The following is a 21,705-nucleotide window of genomic DNA, read 5'->3' on the forward strand; positions in this document are numbered from 1 at the left end:
ATCACACTAATACCCAAACCGAATAAAGACAGTTCAAGGAAGGAAAACTACAGGCCTATATCTCTGATGAACTTGGATGCAAAACTATTAAACAAAATACTAGCAACACGCATTCAAAACCACATCAAGAAAATCATTCACCATGACCAGGTAGGGTTCATCCCAGGGATGCAAGGCTGGTTCAATATACGAAAAACAATCCATGTAATTCATCATATAAACAGAATCAAAGACAAAAACCACATGATCATCTCAATAGATGCTGAAAAAGCATTTGATAAAATTCAACATCCATTTATGATAAAAACACTGCAGAGAATTGGAATAGAAGGAACATATCTCAACATTATTAAGGCAATCTACAATAAGCCCACCGCCAACATCATATTAAATGGGGAAAAACTTCAAGAATTTCCCCTAAAAACTGGAACGAGACAAGGATGTCCACTATCACCACTTCTCTTCAATATAGTACTAGAGACTCTAGCCAGAGCAATAAGGCAAGAAAAGGAAATCAAAGGAGTACAAATAGGAAAAGAAGAACTTAAGCTTTCACTATTTGCAGATGACATGATACTATACTTAGAAAACCCAACAAACTCAACCAAAAGGCTTATAGAACTGATCAACAAATTCAGCAAGGTATCTGGATACAAAATCAATCTTAAAAAATCAGAAGCTTTCCTGTACACCAACCATAAATCCACTGAAAAAGAAATTCAGAAAACACTTCCACTCAGGATCTCCCACAAAAAAATAAAATACCTAGGAATAAACTTGACCAAGGAAGTAAAAGATCTCTACAAAGAAAATTATAAAACACTGAAAAAAGAAATCGAAGAAGATCTTAGAAGATGGAAAGACCTTCCATGTTCATGGATTGGCAGAATTAATATCATTAAAATGGCCATCCTCCCAAAAGTGATCTACAGATTTAATGCAATGCCCATTAAACTACCAAGATCATTCCTCACAGACATAGAAAAATCAGTCCTTAAATTTATCTGGAATAACAAAAAGCCCAGAATAGCTAAGGTAGTTCTCAGCAACAAAAACCACGCAGGAGGAATCACAATACCTGACTTTAAACTATACTACAAAGCCATTATAATAAAAACAGCATGGTACTGGCAAAAGAACAGATATATAGACCAATGGAGCAGAATAGAAGACTCAGAAACAAGTCCACACACTTTCAGCCAATTGATTTTTGACAAAGGGGCCAAAAACATACACTGGAAAAAAGATAGCCTCTTCAACAAATGGTGTTGGCAAAATTGGTTAACCATATGCAGAAAATTGGATGTTAATCCCACTTTTTCACCCTGTACAAAAGTCAACTCACGATGGATCAAAGACTTGGAAATTAAACCAGAGACCTTGAAGCTCCTTGAAGAGGGCATAGGTCCAACACTACAACACATAGGTACAGACAAACATTTCCTCAACAAGACCCCAAAGGCACAACAAATTAAAAGGAGAATCAATACATGGGATTGCATGAAACTGAAGAGCTTCTGTTCAGCAAAGGAAACTATCAAGAATCTCAATCGAGAGCCAACAGAATGGGAGAAGATTTTTTCCACCTACACCACCGATAGAGGACTAATATCTAGAATATACAGAGAACTCAAGAAACTCAACACTAAGAAAACAAAGCATCCAATAACAAAATGGGCAAATGAACTAAATAGACACTTCACAAAAGAATAAATTCAAATGGCCAATAAATGCATGAAAAAATGCTCAACATCACTGGCAATCAGAGAGATGCAAATCAAAACTACCCTGAGATTTCACCTAACTCCAACTAGAATGGCCATCATTCAAAACACAAACAACAACAGATGCTGGCGAGGATGTGGAGAAGTGGGAACTCTAAGACATTGTTGGTGGGATTGCAAATTAGTGCAACCACTTTGGAAAACAGTATGGAGAATCCTCAGAAGAATGGGAACAAATCTTCCATTTGATCCAGCAATACCACTGTTGGGTATCTACCCAAAAGAAAAGAAACCAAACTACCAAACTAATGCATGTGTATCTATGTTCATAGCTGCACAATTCACCATAGCCAAACTATGGAAGCAGCCAAGATGTCCATCAACAGATGAATGGATTACAAAACTGTGGGATATGTACACAATGGAATTTTACTCAGCCATCAAAAAAAACTCAATTACGTCATTTTCAGGGAAATGGATGGAACTGGAGGACATTATGCTAAGTGAGATTAGTCAGTCACAAAAAATAAGAAATCAGATGCTTTCCCTAATATGTGAGAGTTAGGGAGAAATGGGTCATAGGAGGAACTCTTGGAAGAGGATCAGTAACTTTTAACTCTGTTTACATTGTCTTTGGATATACAATATTTTTTTTATTTTTTAGGGAGTTTATTTACTCTTTTGTTGCCTGTGCCATTGAAATCATATCCAAGAAATCACTTCCAATTTCAATGTTGTGAGGTTTTATGACCCAGATTTTCTTCTAAAAGCTTATAGTATTAAGATTTATATTTAGGTCTTTTATCTATTTTGAGTTAATATTTGTATATGTGTTAGGTAAGGGTCCAATTTTATTCTTTTTCATTTATTATTATTTTTCAACAATATTTAGTTAAAAGACTAGTATTTCCTCCACCAAAAGTTCATGGAAACCTTGTCAAAAATAACTTGACAATGTATGGAAGAATTTATCTCTAGGCTTTTAATTAGCTCCAATGGTTTATATATCTGCCTTTATAACAGTACTACACTGTTTCAATTATTGTAGCTTTATATGGTTTGAAATCAGAAAATATACATCTTCTAGCTTTGTTCTTCTTTGAGACTGTTTTGGGTATCTAGAGTCCATATTCCATATCAGGATAGATTTTTTTCTGAAAAATAAATAAATAAATGTATGATAGTTTCACCTAAAAAAAAAAAAAGAAAAAAATATTCTCTGGTAAGAAAGAAAGCAAAAAGAAATATTGAAATGTTATCTTTAAGTCATCAAAAGTTTGGTACCAGACAAATGAAACTGTTATGTGAGATTATCAATGTTAATATTGTATAAATTGCTATAATACTAGATGTCAACCAGTAAGCCAAGCGTGGGAAGGAGGGATGGGGAGGGAATGGGGTGGGGATCGGGTAGGGGCTAACTGGGCGAGATGTGCATGTATGTCCACAAAAGTATTTTCTTTATACCACTATGATGTATGAATACATTGCACCAATAAAAAATAAATTAAAAAAAAAAAATAGGGCTGGGATATAGTTTGGAGGTAAAATGTCTCTGGGTTCAAACCCCAGTTCCTCTTCAAAAAAAAAAAATACTTGAAGCCAAGTGTGGTGGTACATGCCTGTAATCTCAGTATTTGTGAAGCTGAGACAGGAGGATCACAAATTAGAGGCCACCACATAGTAATTTAGTAATACCTTGTTTCAAAATAAAATAAAATAAGGCTGGGAATATAACTAAGAGGTAAAATACCCCTATCCTGAATCCCTGGTTACACACACACACACACACACACACACACACACACACACACACACTTACTTGAATTATTATTATTATTATTATTATTATTATTGTTATTGTTATTGTTATTATTATTTTGGTGGTACTGGGGTTCCTGGAAGCCCTTCTACCTCCGGCATACACTCCCAGGCCTATTTTATATTTTTGAAATAGGGTCTTTTACGCCAGCGGGGCTGGCTCCGAACCTGCGCGATCCTCCTGTCTCCGCCTCCCAAGCGCGGGGATTACAAGCGTGCACCACCACGCCCGGCTCGAAATTATTATTTTTTTAATATAGTCCTGAAGATTTAGGTGACCTACTCACAGTGAAAATTCCTAAAAATATAATGTGACAAAATGACACTTTCAATCTATAGTATACTCCTAGTTTTCTCTAAGGAAGATATTATCATAAAGACAATGAGAGCATTTTACCACAGTCATTCACTCATGGAACATTTAGTTAGGTTTTGAGCACATTATTTTAAAAAATGATTTGTCATTAGTAGAATAATTATATATATGGAATTTGTATTATATGTAAAGAATTTAAGGTATAGTTGACATTTACTTTTAAAGAGAGGTAAGCCAGGGGCAATGGCATACACCTGTAATTCCAGTATTTGGGAGGCTGAGACAGAAGGATCTCAGGTTCAAGGCCAGCCTCAGCAACTTAGTAAGACCCTGTTTCAAAATATATTTTTTAAAAAGTTGAAGTGTAGCCCAGAGGTAAAATATACCTATGTAATATTCCTGAGAGAGAGAGAGAGAGAGAGAGAGAGAGAGAGAGAGAGAGAGAGATTGAGATTACAGAGAAAAATAAACTCTATATCCAATATACTTTGATATAGATAGATATAGATAAATAGATAGATGGATGGATTTTCATCCATTCAATATTAATCTAGTAGCATTTATCAGTGTGTAAGAGAGGAGATGTAATTTGGGCTTTCTAGAACAAAGATCATTCTAGAAATTAGAATAATCCCATCAGGACATATAGCACATTGTAAGTAATCAGCATTCTGTCGCAACACATTTACACATGTAGGTTATTGCAGGTAGGTTACAGACAATTTATTTTCTTTCTAGTTGGTGCTTAAATAACTGTTGAGATGCATCTGCCTATGGGTCTTTGATGATACATTATTGATATCTCCTCCTAAAATTTTACCAGATCTGTTCCCTAAAGGTAGGATTTGTTATTGATAATATCATTGACCAAATAGAGTGTCTTTCAAAGTCTTTTTCAACTCCACCTTTGGCCAACTCTTTGAACCTGCTTTCCTTTTTTTTTCATAAATCATCATTTTCATTCCCTTCTCTCCTTGATCATAATCTAATCTCTGGAGAATATATTATAGATACATTCAGCCAACATTGCAAATAGTTTCTGGTTAAAACTGATAGTTTCTATGAATATCATGTTTACAGATGGTGACTGTTCTGGAAAATTCTGTTGTAGTAGTAAGAGAATTAGCCCCAAGACCAAAGAAGGGGGAAAACAGATCCAGGATTGCACAGAGTGCATAATTAGGGACTTACTAACAGAAGCATGACCCTGGACGGCAGCATGATTAAGTGGGCCACCAAAATTTGGCCCAAAGATGTACTTAACTCATCACAAGCTAGCATCAGAGTTAGGTACAGTCCTGGCACCATATCTTGGTCGTAAAACTCTACTTATCACACTAATGTATTTTTATATGTATGGAATGCTAAAAAAAAAAAACCAGGATACTTAGGAACAATCAAGAAAGATATATGACAAGATATTTGCAGTTGCATCAAGGTGAATCTATAAGGTGTCTAAGTTTCTGAGGTTTAGATACTTTTTCTTGAAATTTAGGTCAACAATAATCTTTTTATTTTTACATGTGGAGAGAGATATCCAAAGACCTAGTAATATTTCAGAAGTGGGTGGCAAATCAAGACACCAGTAGATAAATCATAAGGTTACTAGGATTCTAGGTTAAATAATAATGGACCCCATCCAGAAAGTCCAAAAAAAAAAGGTCATATAACAACTCAACAACTCATGCAAGACTGTTATGCATGTCTAATTTAGAATAAATAAAATAGAGTTCAGTGTTCTCAGGCCTTTACCAGAGTTCATTCATTATCCAGAACCTGACCTTCAGATTTTAAGATCCTCATACATCTTGCCAAACACCTTTCTCTCTTGGCTTGGTATCTTGTAGGTGATCTCTTCACTCTACTCTTTGCCACATTTTCTTCAGTGAAAATGTGTATGTGTTTTTCTCCCAAATTTTTATCTCTTTTTGAATCTGCACTCATATCTAACTACTTTCCTAACACATCTAGTTGGGGTAACGTAGACTTCTCAACTCAGATGATCTGAAATTAACTTCATTACTTTTGCCTCAGACCTACCTCTTATTTAGGTTAGAGATCTTCATAACTGAAGTGATAAGTTATATGATTGTGCAAGCCAGAGGAAGTCCAGCCCTTATCTCCAATCCCTCCTAGTTCCTCACTCCTATGCTCAATAAGATTTGTTCATTTATTATTAATATTACCTTCTAAATAAATGTCTCTCAAAATTGGCTTGTTTTAAAACTTTCATCATTCAACCCCCATAATTTTACTCATCTTCAGTCTTCGCTTTGGTCATTAAAATAGTTAATACCTTTCCATCTCCTCTTAACCCATTATTTCTATGTTAAGCACTGTGGTCTTAAGAATGAAGACCTCACTAAGAGGCCAAAGTCCTTGCTTACGTCAATGGGCTCTGCTTAACCTCATTTTGCCCTTGTCTTTTGTCCTTATCTCTGCCCTCAGTTCACTTTTTCCCTAGGTCCTTAATTTCTTTCATCTTTTAGAACACTATGCTATCTCACAAAGAAAGGTCTTTATACTGACACTTTCTTCCATCTGCTTGAAATATTCTGTTCAGCCGGGCGTGGTGGCGCACACTCGTAATCCCCGTGCTTGGGAGGCCGAGACAGGAGGATCGCGAGGGTTCGAAGCCAGCCGCACTGGCTTAAGAGACCCTGTTTCCAAATAAAAATATATATAAAAAAATAGGTCTGGAAGTGTAGCCTGGAGGTAGAAGGGCTTCCAGGAACCCCAGTACCACCAATATATACATATACATACACATATATTACATATATATGTATTCTATTCATACCTTCTTTTCCTGATAACCCAAACTACGATGCCATTGGTTCTTATATCACATGGCTTTTTTCTTAAACTAGACATACGTGAACCAGTCATGGTGGCACATGCCTGCAATAATCTCAGTACTTGGGACACTGAGGAAGGAGGATTGCAGGTTCAAAGCTAGCTTTCACAACTTAGTGAGATTCTTACAAACTTAGTGAGACTCTGTTTCAAAATTAAAAAAATAAAAGGGGCTGGGGTGTGGTTCAAAGGTAAAATTCCCTTGGCTTCAGTCCCCAATACTAAAAAAAATAAATAAATAAAAGTAAATACATAAAAGTAAAAAATAGACATACTTGATATATTGTACTGATTTAAGTCATTTCATGGGACTTCATAAAACTTTGTATGTTTCAACATAACATGTGTAAGACTTTAAAGTATATTTGTATCATGAACTTATTGGCTCTCTTACCTTCAACATTATATATTCCACATAAGCTGTTATCCTGTGTATTTTAGTTATTTCCTTCATATCACATATTTACATTTTAAATATGTGCTGGTCACATAAATAAAAGAAAGAATGCATGGATGAAATATAATATTTAAAATTTAGAATTTTACAAACAGAAATTCTGGGGTATTGAGAACGATGCTGCTTCATTTGTACTATTACTTTCTAATTATGATAATATTCATCAGACTGTACTGAGAAACAATAACTTTTTAGAAAGTTTATTGAGGAGAATTTAGTGTGAAATCCATGATGGGAAGATTAAGTGGATTGAGCAAGATGTTCCTTCGAATATTCTTAAAATTTTCATTAATTTTCTATTCTAAACAATCACTCAACCCACTTTGAAAGTATGCTGTGAATTGAATAAATATGCTGAGTCTGAAAGTAATTTTTAAAAACATTTTTCTTCAAAATATTTATTCAAAAACATTTGTTCTCATCCCTTTGTTCTTTATGTCTTTGTACAAGAGAAACATCATTCTTCATTCTGTTTTGACAAATTCCAACACATAATATCTTCTATTACATACTTCATTTGAAATGCACATGTCCAGTACTTGGGAAGCCTGCTTCAAGGCCAGTAATGCATGGCACCTTAGTGAGATTCTGGGGTTTTTATCCTTCTGTTGATGCACCGCAACTGTACATCATACTGAGCTGTAGAGCGAAAGGATTGTCACACAGCACTTGGCGACTTTCTTTCCAGGCCCCACTCCCTCCCTGCCCTTCCTCATACATTTGCTATAATTTTATATATGGTATTACTTAAGCCGTTATCCTTCTTATGTCTCTGCCATCCCTCCCTCCTCCCCTAAACTCCCGACATCACTTCATCGGAGACTTTACTTCTTTATCTGAGGTCTCCTTTGTTGCCCAATTTCTCTCTACTTTCATGTATGAGAGAAAAAATACAAAAATACAACTTTTTATTTTGAGACTGGCTGATCTCACTTAACATAATGTTCTCAAGCTCAACCAATTTTCCTGGAAATTATATAACTTTTTTCTTCTTTCTTTCCTTCTTTCTTTCTTTCTTCCTTTTCTCTTCTTTCTTTCTTTTTTCTTTCTTTCTTTCGTCTTTCTTTCCTTCCTTCCTTTTTTTGCAGTACCGGGGATTAAATCCAGGAGCATCCTACCTCTGAACTAACCTAACACCCCTCACCCTATTTTTTATTCCTTATTTTGAAACAGAGTCTCACTAAGTCTCTGTCTCACTAACAGAGCCCCATTAATTAGCTGAGGCTGACCTCGAACCACAACCCTCTTGTCTCAGCCTCCCAAGTACTGGGATTACAAGCCTGTGCCACCACACTCAGCTCAATTTTGTTCTTTATGACTGAGCAAAATTCCATCATGGGTATATACTTCAACTTTGTGATCTATTCATCTGTTGATGGCAGCTGCTTTGTTCATCAAGGAGCCAGGAGCCTTCTCTGGGGTCAGAGTTTGTGAGCTCTGAAAATTCTGTGGTTGTTAATTGAGTCAGTCTTGGCTTTCTAACCTCAGAAAGAGTAGGGGGAAGCTTTTTTAACTCATTTTTCTTACATAGCTGCTAGGCTTTGTGTCTCTCTCGACCACCATCTTAAATCTCTCTCTGCAAAAACTACACTCTAGCCGGGCGTGGTGGCGCACGCTTGTAATACCCGCGCTTGGGAGGCAGAGACAGGAGGATCACACAGGTTCGAAGCCAGCCATGCTGGCTTAAGAGACCCTGTTTCCAAATAAAAATATTAAATAGGTCTGGTTGTGTAGCCTGGAGGTAGCAGGGCTTCCAGGAACCCCAGTACCACCAATTAAAAAAAAAAAAAAACTACACTCCTCATTCCTGACTGCAGATATGCCTGTGCTGCTACAGGACTCACCACTACAACAGTGAGAATCTGCTTTACAAAATAAAAAATAAAAAGGTCTGGGGATGTGACGCAGAGATAGGATTCCCTTGGCTTCAATCCCAGTGGAAGGAAGGAAAGAAGAAAGGAAGAAGGAAGAAAGGAAGGAAGGAAGAAGGAAGAGAGAAAGGAAGGAAGGGACTGATGAGGAATATAAGGGTTCTATAAAGTTAGATTATGGTGGAATTTATCCAAATTTGTAAACTTCACAAAGCACCATTGAATTATATGCTAAAATGATAAAATATTGAGGTATGCAAATTAAACATTAGCAAATCTGTTAAAAACACAAACAATAAAAATAAGATTAAAGATAAGAGCCATTCATTTTTGTTGCTTAAGGCATTTTGTAGGTTAGCTAGCTGAATTCCGGAATAAAAGTTTAACAGTGGGCAGGAACTTCAGGATCCTAAATGAGTATTTTGTAAGTGAGAGGATGAAGCAGAAACTTAGAGTCTTTGTTATAATGAGGAACATATGGAGAAGAAATGTCTCCCTCTAGTTTTCTGTGGTAAGTGACAGAACTGGACTTTGATTTGTTTTTCCATATTATTTTCTCCTCTTTTATTTTGGTTCATACTATCTGAGTATTATATCTCTTGATTGAACGGAATATTCCAAATGTGTTGTGAAAATGCCTTTCTGAAACTGGTACCCTGAACCTCCATCAGTGAGAAAAGCAAAACAAGACAAGGAAAGTCACCTCCATGTCCACTCCGCCAGGGGCTGACTGTGACAAGAGTCCTTCCCTTTCTGGAGAGAGATGGCTGCTCTCACCCCTTGACTTTAGATTCAATCAGAGCGTGATGCATAATTTCAAAATGCAATTGTGAGTCTGTTGCTCAAAAATTAATAAGAATTTCAAGATGGTGAGAGCATAGTTTTCTTTCTTTTTTTTTTTTTTTTTTTTTTTTTTTTTCTGTGTGTGTGGTACCGGGGATGGAACCCAGGGGCATTCTTCCTCCAAGCTACATCCCAAGTCCTAATTTTTATTCTTTATTTTGAAACAGGGTCTCACTGAGTTGCAAAGGGCCTCACTAGGTAGCTGAGGCTGGCTGCAAAACCGGATCATCCTGTCTCAGTCTCCCAAATGCTGGGATTACAAGTGTGCGCCACCACACCCGGCTGAGAGCATAGTTTTCAGCCAAGTGTCTGGCTCTTCTGAATTTGGGGGTACATGTACTTACATAGGTCACAAATGCAGGGAGCTTGCCTGGGTTCCAAACACACTGCAAATGCTCATTTTATAGCCGGTACAACTTTTAAGTGTTCAAACAAGAAAGATGCTCACTCATCCTGAGATCTGGCTGTTTGATGATAATTGATTCTCAAGTGAACATTAGCTCCTGGATTGGATATGAGTCAGCAAAGCCTACCTAATTTTCTGCCAGGAAGAAAGCTGCCTCTCAAATAAATGGGAAATAAATAAGGCTTTTGTCACAACAGTTAAATACAAATAACTGAAAGCACTATTTGGAGTGAGGCAAGTTTCTAAAAGCATGCACCTTAGATTTTAAAAACAAAAGGCACAGTACTTGTTAAATACATACCTAGTTGTTTGTTAAGCGATTCCAACACCTTCATGTTTTATGCTATACTATTTAGATTAACGTGCATAGTTTAGAAAAATTTAATTGATAGCATTTTTAATTTCATTTTCAGATTCTTCAGCTATTCAAATGATACATAAAGAAAGCTAGAATTTGATAAGGATAGATAAAGACATTTTGTTGTTAAGATAATGAACTTTCAACAAGCACCAGAAGACAGTCAGAAGATATGCACATTCTGGTACATTCTGGATAAGGTGATCTTAATTTCACAGTCGAGAGGTTCCTATTTATTTACCTCTCTCTGGACATTTAGACAGAACCTATTTCACTTGCTTCAGTCCAGCCAAACCCGCACGGCGTTTGCTTTTTTGGAATTTCTTGCAGTATTTTTCACTCTGCCGGCACTATTTCTCTACTCTCAGCGTGCATCCTTGATGATGTCTGGGCATTTCATTGGCCTTTGTTATGTCCTGAGATTCTCCTGATGTCTGGGAGCACTGATGAGAGGAATAGATGTAGACCTGCAGAGGACCTGGGATGATGGGCTGGGTTACCATGGGGATGTAAACTTTGTACCTGAGGATGCATCTGTCTGTTCTGATCTATTGGATAATGTTCAGGATGTCAGCTTAAAACTTTGCTGTTTATAAAATCTCCTTTATATCTTGGGATATTTTATTTTCCAGGAACAGGCTTTAAAGGATGTTTTTACCCTATTGTCTGGCTCACAACGTCACTAGTTTTCTATGAAATGTTTATAAGTTTGATTTTTTTTTTTTTAACTACTGGGGATTGAACCAAGGGTCATTCTACTTCCAAGCTATACCCCCAACCCTACTTTTTTTTTTTCTTAATATTTTTGGTGGTACTGGGGATGGAACCCAGAGGCCTTCTGCCTCCGGGCTATACTCCCAGACCTATTTTATATTTTATTTGGAAACAGGGTCTCTTAAGCCAGCTGAGGCTGGCTTCGAACCTGCTCGATCCTCCTGTCTCAGCCTCCCAAGTGCGGAGATTGCAAGTGTACACCACCACGCCCGGCTTATTTTTAATTTTTAAATAGGTCTCATTAAATTGTGAAGGACCTCACTAATCACCTGAGTACCTGCAATTGTCTTGTCTCAGCCTCCCAAGTATTGAGATTACTGTTGTGGACCACCGTGCCCTGCTAGCATTTTCTGATATTAAGATAACACTATCTTAAGTTTCACCTTATTTATGTATGTCTTTTTTCTCAAACTGACACCATACATTTTCCTTCATTCAATTTAAATTTAAAATTTTCTTTGAAAATACATGCAAAGTTGTAACGAATACCAAAGAAATACTATGTAGCCTTGACTCAGTTTCTCCCAGTGGTTAAAATTGCAATATTATAGCACATTATCATAATCAGGACTGACATTGTAAACCTCATTAATCATACACAAATAACCTGTTCTACTTGTACATGTGTGGTTAGTACGGTACAGTTTTATCATACATGTAGGTTTGTGTATCCCCATAGTCAAAGTAAAGAACATACTTATCCCAATCTCCTCATGTTGGCTTTTTAACACTGACAGCCACTTATCTGATGTCCATTTCTAAAATATTATCATTTCAACAATTTTACGTAAGTTGAAACATAGTATACAGTCTTTTTGAAATTAGCTTAATTCACTCAGATAACTTCCCCAGATATTCATCTATGCTATTGAAGATAATAATATTTTTCTTTTTACTGCTGAATATTATTTCATTTTAGATTCAAATGCTACATTTTAATGAAGAATATCTTAACTCTCATGAGTAAAGATACTGTAACTATTCGGTACAAGTAGTTAAATGATTATAAGTTTTTATTTCTCTGGGATAAATGTCAAAGAGTGCAATTACTGGGTCATATGACAAATCAGTTTTTAATTATATAGATACTATCAAAGTTATTTTTTTAGAGTGAAGATATTTTCTATTTCCACCAGCAATGTATAAATAATCCAGTTTTTCTGCATCTCTACCTATATTTGGTGTTATCTTTATTATTTATTTTATCCAGTCTAATAGGTTGAGATCTCATTGAGACATTAATTTGTATTTTTCTAAGGACTAAGTGATATTGAATATCATTTAATATGCTATGTGTCATCTGTATAACCCTATATAGAAAGTCATTTGATGCCATTGGTCCATTTTTTGAATTGGGTTGTTTGGGAAACATTATATATAAAATAGAGAGAGAGGGGGAAGAGAACACTATATATAATAAACACTAGTCCTCTGTCAGATATCTCTAATTGATTTGCAAATATTCTCTTCTAATCTGTTATCTTTTTAATCCTCCTATACCGTTTTCTTTTGCTTTGCAATAGGCATATTTTTATTTTTGATTTTTATTTCCTTTTTATTGGTGCATTGTAGCAATACATCTTAATGGTGTACAAGATGGTAGAGGCATACCTGCACACATCACTCATTTAGCCCTTCCCCAGTTTCCACACCATTTACTCCCTCCTCCCTCCTTCTCATGTTTGGCTTAGTGATTGACTGATATGTTTGTTAATGTACATCAGGGAATTTCCCTCTTCCTCCTCTCACCCCCTCAGTCAGGTCAATTTATTTGCTCATCTGTGGTTTCTCTTTCATCTAGGGTTCCTTCTATGACTCTTTTTCTCTCTAGCTTTTGCATATTAGAAAGAGCATCAGATTTTGTACTTTTGTGACTGACTAGAGAAAATCATACTATACCATTTTCACACAGCACAATTGCACATTTTTATTTAGAAAATATTACATTTTATTCCTTTTGTCTCTTTTCATGAAAATTATAACAACTCTTTCTAAAAGTAAACACATTTTCTCATTTAAAAAAATAACGTTATATTTTAAGTCTATGATTCCTTTTTTGTTATTTTTATTTTTTCTTTTTGTTGTTGTTTCTTCATTTTTTATATCTAGTAAATCTATCACTTAAACACATTTTCTGCCTGGGGATGTGACCTAGGATGGTAAAATAACTTGCATCTTAAAACAAATGTGAGAATTAGATAATGTGGACAGTAGGAACCAGGGGAGTATCTCTGGGATTGGATTTTAAGGGTGTTTGATCAGGAGAACAGGAGAAAAAAAGGTTTTCAAAATAAAAAACAATCCCCATTAACCTGTTATGACAGGATTAGAATACTGGGTTTAAAGATTAGCAAAGACTTATGAGGGTGAGATAAACTTAGAGATAGGAGACCTTCAAAGTCTGGGAGAAACCAATGGCTCCACAGACTCACCCAGTGGTCATTGCACTAAACTTGAACTTTACACTTGACATCAGTATACCTGTGTTACCTTGTGTCCTTAGCTTCTGGAATAAACTATCATGGCACAAACGGACAAAAAAAAACACTTCTTAAAGTACTTACTTTTGACTGTAGACCAAGGCATTAGTTCAAGAACAGTGCCCCTCCCCAGGAGGAATAGTAGGATGAGTGCCACAATTAAAGACCCAAGGGATGCGAGAGTGGTCTCCTGTATTTCTCCTTTAAATCCCCCAGTTTGACCCATTAGAAAAGAGATAGATCATAGAGATTGGCTGTATGTTACTAAAAGCCAAACCAAATAGTACTCCTGACCATATCTGTAGACACTGTTAAATTAAGAAGGCCTCAAGTCACAGAATGAAGCTACTATATTCCTAAATGTGTTCTTTACCACTGCAAATAGAAAAGATCAAGAACAGGTATAATGCAGAATTATTTATTTAAAGTTTCGCCTGAAAGTTCCATCATGATTCACCCACTCTGCCATCATACAACCTTCAGAAACCTGACCTGAACAGAGAGTCCAGAAAATACACGCTAATTTGTTACATCAGTTAAATGTGTAGCTCATGCATGATAGCCAAGAGTTAGCCTGTGTGTTACATGAAGTGCATCTCAGAGGGTAAGAAATAAAAAAAAAAAAAAACTTAAGAAGTCATGAAGATGACTGATTCAGTAATAATCCATCATGAGAGCCACATGACTTCCAGCATGAACTCTTAGCAAGAACAAAAAGCACAGCTGGGTGTGGTGGAGCACACTTGTAATCCCAGTATGTAGAAGGCTGAGACAGGAGAATCCTGGTTCACCGCCAGCCTCAGCTACTTAGTGAGGCCTTCTGCAACTTAGTGAGGGTGGAGGTGTAGCTCAAGGATAGAAGGCCCCTGGTTTCAGTCCCCAGCATCACAAGGGGAAAAAAAAAAACACAACAAAGAACACAAAGAATCTGCATAAGCAGGTGGTGTGAACCCCTTGTCGTTCCCCATGAGGGCACCAGTACACCTTCTCCAACTTGCGCCTATGGCCATGTTGGGAGGGAGGGATTCTATAAGACCAGGTGAATTTGTTAAAGCTATTGGTTTAACAGTGTGTTCGCTCAGTAGGTCGAATGTAAGATGAAAGTTGATAGGGGCTATAGCATGGCCACATTCAAGGTCAGTCTTGCAAGATGCTATAAAAGATAAATCTTTCCAGTGGGAAGAGCTATGAGCAGTCTGGTACAGCTGGCTATTTGTTTTTTTCCAGAACAAGAAGCCTAGGTGAGATGGTAGATAGACAAGATAGATAAATAATGAAATATATATGAATGGACACATGAGTGGATGGATGGATGGATGGATGGATGGATGGATGGATGGACGGACAGACAGGTCGATGATGAATAGATATATATGTCTATTCCTAGTTAGTGGCCTATGACTTTTCCTCTGGTTAGGTGCCTTAAAGGGAAAGGGCTAAAAAATCAGATGTTAGTATGATGTAGTGCATACGATTGTACAGATAGAGGTGTACAGAAAGTGAAAATTTTGATACTGTACACATTAGAAAGTAAGAACCCTATAAATAAAACTGACCACTCAAGGCCTTTTCACTATCAGCCACCCTCAAAACCTGGCAGCATGTACATGTGAACAGGTGTCTATGGTGGAAGAGGTGAGAGATATATGGGCATGGAAGCATGAGCTTTTATCAGTCTAGGCTAGTGGTACCAAAGCAGTGATAGGTAGCCACTGATACCGGCATGTCAAAACTATGAGCAAGAGACAAGAAGAAGCATCCAGAAATTCCTACAACCTTTGCAAAACCCTTCACTCAACTTACCTGTCTGATCAATCATTATTCATTATGCGTATGGTTTAATACAATCAATGAAATTCAGCTACTCATTGGCTTGGATGGTCCTGTAAAAACACACCTAATAACAACTTAGGAACACTTTTTAATTAATCCTTTAGTAGCTGACAATTACCACTTACTTAGTGTCTTATGTGATTTTTACTATGCTGAGTTCTTCTTACATTGCTTCTAATTTTAACAGCAATCTTTCAAAGTAATTATTATTTTTTAAATGAGGAAAAATTTAGGTTCAGTAAGATAATACGGTCAATGAGTGAATAAAGCAAGTTTTTTAATATTAATATTACTATTTCAAAGTCTGGCATTTTTATGTCATTCTAGGAGGAAAAAGTTAGAAAGATGAATTAGTAAGTCCATAAAGAGGCCAGTCAGTCAAAAACTATGAAACTTTCCACGATGGCTCCATGGCTATGCACACGATGGAGCATTTTCTAATACAGTCGGTTAATAATGTGGGTGTAAGCATGCAGAACTAGCTGAAGTCAATCTCCAAAGTCACTATACAATGTGACTTGCAGTATTCATTATTTCTCCAATTTCCTTCTGAAAATCATTCCATTATACTTTAAAAAATCAATCTCTTGCAACATGTAAAATGTCTTGTTTTACATGGACTGAGTTTACACATTTATTGCATGCCGCAGATTTCTAGCATTAACTGCTTTTGCATCAGCAACTTCATTGTAAATCTCCAAATAGGCAATTTATATCGGGATAAGCTTGTGATGAAAATGGCCCACTTAGTTGATGATATCTGACGAGCAAAGCGATTCATCACCTGTTCCCTCATGACTAACTGCTCAATTGGGGGAACTCTTTTTATTTCTTCCTTACCCACTGGTCTGCCAGGCAGGCTTCAGCAAGGATGCCACTAACAGCAAGGATGCCACTGTTACCAAGCAAAGCAGGTGTTTCTGTGTCTCTAGTTAACAGGATAAAAAGAACACAACAACAGTATAAACCTTTCATTCTTGAGTTGGAAATCTCAAACTCATTAGACAACAGAAATTACTTTAACTATAATTTTGTAACAAAATCATGGTTAATAGATTTTTTCCTGGCATCATGAGTCCATTCACTGAATAAAACAAAGTATTGGTACTGATAAATGACCTCTGCTTGGTTTTTCAGGCAGTGACTTGAAAAAAAAAAAAGTACATGCTTGGGCTTCTCTCAATACAATTTTCAATTTTAATATTAACAACTGGTTTTTATTTTGACAACTGGTTTCTCATGCTTGTAGTATAGGCATGATAATAATTTTTAAAAAGCATATTTTTTTCTCTTTCTTGAGTACATACCTAAATTACCTCTCTCTGCCTGCTTTTAATAAGTTGGGACATGTTATATAATATCTTTACAATGGAGTATGGGAAGAAGTGATATGAAGAAATCTAAGTTTTTTTTTTCTAGGAATTTCTCACATTTTCTATATAATAAGATTTCTATTCTCTTTTTTAAAATTTTTATTGGTGCATTGTAGTATACATCTTAGTGGGATACAAGATGGTGGAGACATACATGCACACATCACCCAATTCCCACCCAACTCCCTCCCCTCTCTCCTTCTCACGTTTGACTTAGTGATTGATATTGATAGTTTGTTAAAGTACATCATGTGCATTAGAGAATTTCCCACTTCCCCTCAGTTAGGTCGCCTCATTTGGTCCTCTATAGGATCTCCTTTATCTAGAGTTCCTCCTGTTACCCATTTCTCCCTAGCTTTCGCATATTAGGGAAAGCATCCGATTTCTTATTGTTTTGTGACCAACTAATTTCACTTATCATAACATTCTCCAATTCCACCCATTTTCCTGTAAATGATGTAATTGTGATTTTCTTTATGGCTGAGTAAAATTCTATTGTGTACATATCCCATAGTTTTGTAATCCATTCATCTATTGATGGAGATCTTGGCTGGTTCCATAGTTTGGCAATGGTGAATTGTGCAGCTATGGGCATGAATAAACATGCATTAGTTTGGTATTTTAGTTTCCTTTTTTTGGGGGAGGGGGTAGATACCCAGAAGTGGTATTGCTGGATCATATAGTAGGTTCATTCCCATTCTTCTGAGGATCCTCCATACTGTTTTCCAAAGTGGTTGCACTAATTTGCAATCCCACCAACAATGTATTAGAGTTCCTACATCTCCACATTCTTTCCAGCATTTTTTGTTTGTGTTTTGAATGATTGCCATTCTAGTTGGAGTTAGATGAAATCTCAGGGTAGTTTTTATTTGCATCTCTCTGATTGCTAATGATGTTGAACATTTTTCCATGCATTTATTAGTCATTTGAATTTCTTCCTTCATGAGGTGTTTATTTAGTTCACTTACCTATTTTTTGTTGGGTTATTTGTTTTCTTAGTGCTGAGTTTCTTGAATTCTTTGTATATTCTAGATATTAATCCTCTATTGAAGAAGTAGGTGGCAAAAATCTCCCATTCGGTTGGCTCTCAATTGAGGTTCTTTGAGTTTCCTTTTCTGTACAGGAGCTCTATTCTCTATCAAGTCTACACAGCCTGAAGCAAACTTTGCCTTTCTTTGCAATGAAATATCATTTGACAAAAGATGACACCAGTATAAATATTTTTAGGTATACTTTAGAAATACCATATATTAAGCATTGTTTTAATGAGAAATTCAGGCCACAGATGCAAATTCTAAGTCTTTGAGAGTCAGGCAATGGCAGTAAACTTAGATTAAAAAAAAAAAAACAAAACCTCTAAGCATTGTCCATGTCTAAAATATCACTAACTAAAAATCTCTGTCTTCAAATGGTGGGGACAAGTATATCTTACTCTTAATAAGTTACCATAAGGAGTGGGAATTCTACATAGAAAATAAGAAAATGAAGAAATGTAAATGGCCCAAAGCCGTGGACAAAAGATAAAAATGAGGAAGACAGTAATGAAGAGGGAAATAGGAAACTAGAGGGGATATTCTATCATGGTGCCTCTGTCCGGGTACTCATATGTAAGCTGCACAATTACACTAGGAATTCAGGTGTGATTTTCAAAGGTTATCAACTGTGCTCTACCAAAGAGGTTTTCCGAGCCTTGCCTTAAAGAATGTGTTTCAAATACTCTACCAGGCACGCCATTCTTTGTTATGTATGTGCTACCTGGTAAAGCCTCCAATATTCTTATTCATTTTGTGAGACCAAGAAAGAAAATCTCAGGACACTAAGGAAACAGTATTCAGGTTACATGAAAATATGCTTAATTGAATTCCATGGGCATGAGACCTGAAGTAAACAAGATTAAAATGAAAGAATACATGCTTTAAGCAAGAAAGTAAAATGATGATTTGGTACGTTTGGAGCACAATTTTATACTATCTGTTTTCCAGCTTTATTGCAGTTCTCTGGTCTCTTGATATATTACTATGCAGATTTTTTCAAATCTCTTTTGTTTCTGCTCTGATATCTTTTACTCATAAAATCAACACTAACAAATATAAGGAAATCCTAGCCCATTGTGAATTTAAATTCTGAAACATTGACATAGAATATGCCCAGTAATACTCAAATTTATAGGTAATATTTTCTTGAAGATGAGTCTTTAGATTATCTCAATTATGTTACTATAATCTGAGTCAACAAAGTCAATTCATCATGAGGGCTCCAGACATTGTTTATCTGGCTTTGATCATAACATAAATTGCATCAAATAAAATTGACCAGGTGAGGATTCAAGAGTCTGTAGTTTTGCTATCCAATTCTATCCTAGCCAACAATATCACTCTCAGCAAAAAAACGCGATGTTTCTTGAATGACTGATGAATTCTCTTCTAAAAAGATTGCTGGATGTGGATGCATTACTGGTGGGAAAGCTGGCTGATTGTGGAGTGGCCAAAATATTTTATGACTTGCAGTTTTATAGGGAACATAACGACTGTCCAAAGTAGCTGACCAAGACTCCATTTGCAGTCACAGCGGGAAGCCACGTTACAGATATCAGGGGAGAGAAAACTGCTTAGAAGGTCCCAACTGGAGAGTTGAATTGTGGACGGCCTGAGCATCTGCCATATTGGTTTTGTCTCTTTTGTTTTTGTTTTTCATTTTATCAAGTTCAAAAGTTATCATTACTTAGGCTTAAGATCTTATTTATCTTTAAATACTTTTGTATTCCAAGGCCGTGCCGCATCTCTTAACTTAATTCTCAATTTTATTTGTGCATTCAAATTTTTTTGCTTATTAAAGTGAAGATTTCTGGGTTCAGTCTCCTGGAATCCAATCTCAAAATTAAATAGTATGAGGTACACATTTTTTTTTCAAAACTGGGGATTGAACCCAGGGGCATTCTATCTTCAAGCTACATTTTCAGACCTATTTTTTTTTTCTTTATTTTGAAGCAGGTTTTCACTAAGTTGTGGAGGGCCTCATTAAGTAGCTGAGGCTGTTTGAGAACCTGTGATCCTTCTGTTTCAGCCATCTAAGTACTGAAATAGCAAGCTTGCACCACCATGCCCAGCCCCTGAGGTACACATTTTAACAATTATTTCTCCTTCTGATGATTCTCTGTAGCTATTCTGAGCCTTCTTGAATAGTATATCTGAGTGAAGAAGGAATTACCATTATATAGGAAAATCAATATGATTGGGAAAAAGCTGTGCTTACCTGACCTAATGGTATGCATTTAAGGATATAATATAAATTATAACAAAAGACTTGGGTATAAGGTTAGTGAATTTAGAAAATAAAATTACAAGTTACTTAGTTAAATTTGAATTTCTTAAACACAGGCATTTGTAAAGTATAAGCATGTGGCATGTACTATTTGGGACATCCTTATATTAAAAATATTACTAATTATGTTATCTAGAATTCAGATTCAATTGGGGCCCTTATATTTTACATGGCAATGTTATCCAGGCAGAACTACCCAACCATGGAATAAGTTTAGAGAATCACTTAACCTCTAAGAATAAAGCAACATGAGACCATTGGCAATATTATATAAAGTTATCTTATAAAAATCTACATTCCACTAATATTTATTTAATAAGAAATTGGATATCAAGGCTACAAAACCTTCACAGAGTTGGTTTTGCCAACTCACTGTAGCTAAGTTAACCCATTAGTTTAGATATTTAGAATATGTGTTAAATATTGTCGCTGTATATCCCAAGAAGTTGGTGGCACATTTCATGTTCCTCTGGTGAGATCCTTGCAAATTCTACTTTATTTCTTGATACCCTGGATAATTATATCCTAACAAAATGGAGGATCTAGAAGAAAGACATGCATTTCTAGAAATATGTAAGCTGCTGAGACTGAATCACAAAGATATAGAAAATCTGTGCAGACCAACACTGCCAAAAGAAAATTTAAACAGTAATTAAAAGTGTTACAAAGAGGCCGGTCGTGGTGGCGCATGCTTGTAATCCCCACGCTTGGGAGGCAGAGACAGGAGGATAGCGCTGGTTCCAACCCAGCCTCTCTGGCTTAAGAAACCCTATTTCCAAAATAAAAATATAAAATAGGACTGGGAGTGTAGCCCGGGGGTAGAAGGGTTTCCAGGAACCCCAGTACCTCCAAAAAAAGAAAACAGTGTTACAAAGAAAGACCCAGGACTAGAAGACTAGGTGGTTATATGGATGAATTTTAGCATTTCCTGTGTGTGTGTGTGTGTGTGTGTGTGTGTGTGTGTGTGTGTGTGTGTGTGTGTGTTATTGGGGATTGAACCAGCTGGATTCTACCTCTGAGCTACATCCCCAGCACTTTTTATTTGCCTTTTGTTTCTTATAATTTTGAAACAGGGTCTCATTAGTTTACCACGCACTGGCCTCAATCTTGTGACTCTCCTGTCTCAGCCTCCGAAGTACCAGGCCAGGCTTCTTTCTCACTCTATTGTGTAGAGTAGTACAGCACAACTGCACACCTACACATATCTACATCTTCCCAAGCAAGTACAGACACTCCATTTAATCAGGACCCATTTCTCCTTAAAATACCAAG

The sequence above is a fragment of the Muscardinus avellanarius genome (genome assembly GCF_963383645.1).
Source record: "Muscardinus avellanarius genome assembly, chromosome: 8".
Taxonomy (NCBI): Eukaryota; Metazoa; Chordata; class Mammalia; order Rodentia; family Gliridae; genus Muscardinus; species Muscardinus avellanarius.